Consider the following 7080-nt stretch of genomic DNA (forward strand, 5'->3'; position numbering starts at 1 on the left):
CTTCAGCATTCGAAAATCATTACAGCGTGACTTTGCGATATTACAAAAAAACACAATCATTGTTGACTTATGAAGTTATTTAGAAAAGTCTATCAGCTCATAATAATATGCATAATGGTCCTATTACTAAAGCCGCACAGGTTTTCACATGTCTCTGGGAGTACCGGCAAAATTTTGTTCTGTTTTTACAGTATAATCATTACTATAAAAGGCTGAATATTGAAAAAAAAAGTGCGCGGTGGAGACATTTAAAGGAATACTCTCGGCTAAACTCGGTTTTTCGTCGCGATATCCTAGACTTCGTCATATAATTGCCAGGGAACGAAACAGACAAAGATTCTTTCAAGCAAGCAAAACTCTTAACTAATAATACGTCAATTTTACTGCCGAAAAATATTGTGACCCAGCAACAGTTGACGCGACTCAAATAACTGGCAAATAATCGACGCTGGTGGCGTCTTCTTTCAAATTCATCCAAACTATGATCGCGAACTATGAGGAGTTAACCATAAAATAAAAGTCGTGTCTGACAGTAAAACAGACGGAACATCGTGTTTATTTACATCGCAAGGAATTCTTTCAGCTGGTATAACTTTTCAAATTCACCAAAGAAAATCTACTTTCCGGATGAATTCCTAGTTGTGCGATTCACGATTTAAATAACAACCATAAAATATCTATTGTAGCGACACAACGTATTTTCCCATGCGGTGGGAAAAAAAATGGGCGAATTATACAATTATTCTTTTGGCAGTGAGAAAGAGTAAATTTTAATTTGTTCAGGATTTTAGCTGTTTTAATGCTATAAACCACGGTTCAAACAATTTTAAATTGCGCAAGATATAATGTGGCGAAATTTTGTCAGGTTTTATTGACAGAAACTTTATATTTCCTCGAGTGCAATAACTTGGCATGTCGGTTGCATAGACGTAATTCATATAATAATGCTTGAAATAAGATGAAGTACGACTTAAATTCCAAAGCTTGTGTACCAGATGTAGTGCAGTCTCAATTCTTCTTTGTTGCATCACAGTAGAGAGACGAAGATAGGGTCACTCGGCATCAAAAAGTGTCCATTTTGTTTGCTGGCCGGCAACAGAATTAACATAAATATTTTCAAGCAGTAAACGACTGTCAGTCAACTATAAAATTCCATGACAGAGGCCGCGCAAAGATGCCCGGAATGTTGCTTAAAAAATTGACAAAGTTGATTACCCTGAGTGTCCCTACTCTCCCCTGTATTGTGATTGCTTGTTGCGTTAGAGTTTGTAGGAGTTTTAAACTCGATAGTATTTTGCAGTGATTTTTCGCAACAATATTGTTCGTATTTATTCATCTTATATGAGTTCATTTTATCGGCATTTAACGCCGTATTTAAGTTTCTTTGTTGTATGTTGCGAATAGTGTTTTAAAGGGGTTTAATTGGTTGTATACAATAGTACTTTTAGTGATATTTCGCAACATCGTATTATCTTATATTATATTATTGTAAACAATAGAACAGGATTTGCATGCGCACTGCCAACGGCAGTTTTAATTGGAATCTCAACCCAGTAAATATAGATTGCAAACGATTCTCTTTGTGTTTTGTTTTATTTCTGATGAATATATTAGCACCAGATCAAAATTAATGCAGTACAGACCTCATATAATAACCTGGGCGACTAATTGTTTAATAAAATTAAAAATATAAGACCACCATAAATTTTCAAACTAACAAGGCGAACTTCAACACTGCTTGATGAATCTCGTTTTATTTATCATTTTTTCCAGACCACAATGCACTTAGCCGTTGTTAACTTTTTACAATACAGCAATACTAATCCAGTCTTGATAATTTTGTACATCTGCGAAGTTTTTCAAAATTATAGTTGTAAACTCTGGTCCTTTTGAACCTTTTGTGCGTACGCGCATAGATTGAAAACCGTCTATGAGTTTAATTGGCCTTATATTTATCCGTGATTAGGCGTGATTGAGTTATTGTTTTTTGAAACAGGGAAATGGGCATTTACCTGTGACTTTGTAACGCTATATATTTGCGAGAATTTAACATATGGACACAGAAATACCACCATTCGAATCCTTGTATAAAAATGCATCGGTCGCATAATAAACAAACTACATTTTCAAAAATGTATCGACTTCGGGACACGATCGAAATTCTTCGGCAAGATTTACGTTCGATGAAATAAATAAAATTTCAAATGTTCTTTACTCACTTCATTTCTTAATGAAATCAACATTTAGCTTGTACTAAATGCAGTCGTGGAAAAGGACATTTTACGTTTATTAAACACACTTAAACGCCATTGCAAAACGATAAAAAGATAAACTTAGTATTAGGAAACTCCGCACCCTCGCAGTGAACGAGCAATAATTTTACAATCATCACATTGAGCAATAGCATGTATACTAAGTCTTCCGCTGTAGGCGATGTTTGGTCTCCATGTTTATCGTGAACTTTAAACGGGCGCCCTAGATTCTGTCTTCTCGCGCTTCTTTGAAAGCTGTGGTTTGAATTCTTTAATAACCAAATTAATAACCAAAATTACAATAAACAACCAAATTAATTACCATTTTCATTAAATTTTAATTTGCATGCGACCCGATAAAATAGATTTGACTTCGTTTAAAATGCAAAACAATCGCGCCGTATCCATTAGCTTCACTCAGACCATATATTACAGGGTGAGTCAAAAAAAACGGACACCTTTGAAATTCAAATTAGCCGGATAGCGGCTGTAATGTGACAGAAGTTGCTTAAAATATTTCATAGGTATACGAAGCATATCATATTAATTAACCTAAAACATAAAGTTTGTTCCCATTGGGAGTTAAAATGCATTCTAAGCTCTGTACATACAAAAAAACAGTTTTATCAAATCGTTTTTGTTGATTGTACATGGGAATTGTCATATTCCAGCCATAAGTTCGCAGCTAATTTGAATTTCAAAGGTGTCAGTTTTTTTTGACTCACCCTGTATATAAAACAACAATATTAATAGCATGTGCTTGTTTGGTGTCATAAAGACTTAGTTCAATACCTCAAAGTCCTCTCCCGTTTCGTTGGATCTCGGGTAACCGGCCCCTAATTTTTCATTTTGATCAGTAAGTGTGGAAATAACAAATCACCTGAGTTGAGTAGAATCCTCTGATAAAGCTCTTCAAGAAGCCGATTGTCACTTGCTCATCGTTGTTTGTTGGCTCATCCTTCAGAAGTTGCAAGGTCTTTCTCGTTGAGGGTTCCAGTTTTAGGAATAACTCGTATGTGTATTTCGGTTTCTCGATTATTTCCTTATGCGCTAATTTGATGAAAATGTCTCTGACATTGTTTTATTTGGGACATCGTCTCACGCCGTATGAGGATACAATATACAAAATTTCATCACTGTCACAAGCCACGTCTCCAAATAAACACTGATTTATGGAATCAGCTTCGTCAATTGAGACAAAATGCAAGAACCCCCGCATCGACTCTTCCTCAGTAACCGACATCTCTCCGGAAAGAATCACTTTCATATAGACGCGGCAAAGATATATTGCTAGGTATTTACATTCAATAAAACCTTTCAAAAGAAATAACGCAATTGAATCCCACTCTTCTGCGTGATAACCATGGCGTATCCTCGGAACCCTGCTTTTCATTCCCTCGGTGAGGGCATCATAACATTTTCTCCAGAACATTGCAATGACATCACGAACTACCCCTGATCCTGATACTTTTTCATAAGCACCTTTGTTATCCATAACTTGAAAGACAATGCGTAAGTTTATATCACGTAAACATCTGTTTTCTTTGAATTGTTTGATAACGTCACTCAACACCGTACAGTGATGAAATGTGATAAGAACTGATTCCTTTTGGGTTATCTCTTCGGTGGGGAAATGATCTGGTGCTTCGGGGATGTATCTGGAGGCCTAATAAATATCATGCAAAAAGAATTAGAAAATGCACAATTTTATCATTGCTTCCATCTCGTGATTAAATTTTTAGAAACTTAATTTTCATACTGTAGTAACGAGTTGTGATGAACGCTGACATCGATGGTTTCTTCGCTTGCCATTCCGTGTAAAAAATAATTAGACGAACCAGAATTTAAAAAGGCTGCTAATATAGCACTGGAAGGCTATATAGTAATAAGAAAAAATGTTGCATTTCACTTGTCAGCATAATCAACAGCGTGATGGTGAACACTAGGAATGTATTTTCATTACTAGAGGTGGTTCGCATGATTCGCTATGGACCTATGACAATATTTGTACCGTATTAAAACAATTGCAAAATTCACAAGTATAATGTATATTACTCGAAATTAGTGGACATTTACAGTTGTAACTCTTACAGGAAGCTCTACATTCAAGGTACACGTGCAAACAGCCATAGGGAAATTAATATGTCAGTCAATGGAAAACATATTTCCTAAATCATAACTTGCATTTCACTCCACATTTAACACATTACAAAATATGCACGTGATTTTTGCCGTAGTTTATGAACTGCATTTTCAGTACTCGACACCAGCGGTATACTTACAGAGAGATATATACTTTTGCCTCCAAAACAACAGACTTAGCTACAAAAAGTTTGACCAAAATTTGCGTGCATACACGTTTTACAAGTTTTGATGTATCATCATTATACACCAATGTTCCGGTCCAGGAAGCAATAGAAGTTTACATGGAGTTACTCTATTCTGGAAAATACACTGGAACATCAGTGGATCAGGATACATTTCGACAGCTTCTGGAAATCTGTATAGCTGCAATGTTTTAATGTTGACAAACGAGGGGTATTACTATTAGCAATAGGAACTCCACCAGCTCCACTGTTGGCTAATGGTTAGATGAGTAAATTTGATACAGTAATTAAGGATAAAGCTAAGTTATATTTTAGATATATGGATGATATCTTACGTGACATAAAGCGGGATGATGTTCATTGCAAACTCGAAGAAATAAACAACTTGCATCCTTCTCGCAAATTTACTTGTCAACGCGAAATTAATGAATCTATTACATTCCTTGACATGCGGATTTGTCGTTCGAGAGGAGAAATTACGTCGACATGGTACACAAAATCGACGGACACTAGTTTACCCATGAACTATCATGCATTGGCGCCACAAAGAAACAAAAAATCGGTAATTTCAGGTTTAGTGCACAGAATACACTCGGCGTGTAGTACATGGGAGAATTTTCATCAGAGTCTATAGTGAAGGCAAATAGGGTAGTGGAGGATAACCAGTACCCCCCTTCCTTCTACGAGCCAATTATCGAAAGAACGTTGTCTAAAATTATTAGCAACAGCTTGGAGCACCAAGATGTAGAAAAGGAAGATATGTCAGGAGTGAAGTTAGTATTTGTGCAATACAGAGGTCGAATTGCGGAAAGATTTGAACAATCTTTAAGAAGATGTGAAGCACCATATAAGGTTGTGTCCACCCTGCGCAAGCTTAAGTCAGTATTACCGTCGTTGAAAACGCCTGTGGAGAAAGCCGTTAAATGCGGAGTTGCATGTGTATAAAATAAAGTGTTCACGATGTGAATCGTGTTATGTCGGGCAAAACAAGTCGTCATTTACTCAACCGTATTAAGGAGCATCGGAATAAGAGAACTCCTGTGAGAATTCACTTTGAATCATGTAATTGCACTCTGACATTGGATGATGTAAGCATATTAGCAAGATCAGTAAGATCAGTGACACTCTTGTAATGACTTTACAAGTGTTGTGGATAAATTCTATCAAACCATCCTTAAATACTAAGGATGAGTATACAAGCCGCACGCTGGTTATTAAGTTGTAGATTGGCCTACTGTTTATATGTAATGCGTAAATTTCAAAGGATGTATGAACTTGGACAATCGAACAATTAGTCAACAAGTAATAATTCTTAATATTTAATTAGGTTTTTAGTTAGGTTATTATGGTAAGAATATTTAATGGTTTGCCGTTTGTACGCTAGTTATTTTAGACCTGAAGATGGTACTTTGATACGGAAATATATTGTCAATTTTAATAGTTATTGGCTTATTTTTAAAAGTTCATGCAATAAACTAGCTTTATTTATACTGGATAGCTCTATTAATCAGTTCTAAACTGTTCTTCCTAGAGGTCCAGTAAGGATCATCTCTTATTGATCCAGTGTTACTACAGATGGAAACCTAAACTAAACTAAGTTTATTTATAATGGATTGCACTATCAGTTCTAAATTGTTCTTCTTAGAGATCCAGCAAGGATGATCTATTATTGATCCAGTGTTACTACAGGAAGAAACCTAAACTAAACTAACTTTATTTATATTGGATAGCACTATCAGTTCTAAACTGTTCTTCCTAGAGGTCCAGCAAGGATCATCTCTTATTGATCCAGTGTTACTACAGGAGGAAACCTAAACTAAACTAACTTTATTTATACTGGATAGCTCTATCAGTTATAAACAGTTCTTCCTAGAGGTCCAGCAAGGATCATCTCTTATTGATCCAGTGTTACTACAGGAGGAAACCTAAACTAAACTAACTTTATTTATACTGGATAGCACTATCAGTTCTAAACTGTTCTTCCTAGAGTTCCAGTAAGGGTCATCTCTTATTGATCCAGTGTTACTATAGGTGAAAACCTAAACTAAACTAGGATCATCACAAAGGATCATCACTTTTTCATCCAGTGTTAAAACCCACACTCAAAGTATTTTCAAACTCATTGTTGTTTAGCGTAGCCGCAATTTTCCCTTTCCTAAACGATCGTTGCCAACAAGAACGGCGCGTTTTCAATCTCTTCAAGATGGTGGACTAAAATTGCTTGGCTGTTTTACTTTGGCTTATTTCATAATTTCAAGTCTAATAGCATGCATTCAGTTCATGTTACTATGCTAAACCTCCACGGAGAGTGGTTAAAAAAGCGAATGAATATGATGAAATTGCTTCCCGTCTCAGAAGCAAGTTTTTGGTCATTTAGTCATTTTAATTCAAGAAAGAGCGAGCATAAAGTGAACCCAAAGCAAATACGCGGAATTGTTTTTAAATTCCGCCAAATTAACATAGTTGATATGTACGCGCGCATAAATTATTGTTATTCGAGC

This window comes from Dendronephthya gigantea, unplaced genomic scaffold (genome assembly GCF_004324835.1).
Source record: "Dendronephthya gigantea isolate DGI-Jeju-01 unplaced genomic scaffold, DenGig_1.0 000111F, whole genome shotgun sequence".
Taxonomy (NCBI): domain Eukaryota; kingdom Metazoa; phylum Cnidaria; class Anthozoa; order Malacalcyonacea; family Nephtheidae; genus Dendronephthya; species Dendronephthya gigantea.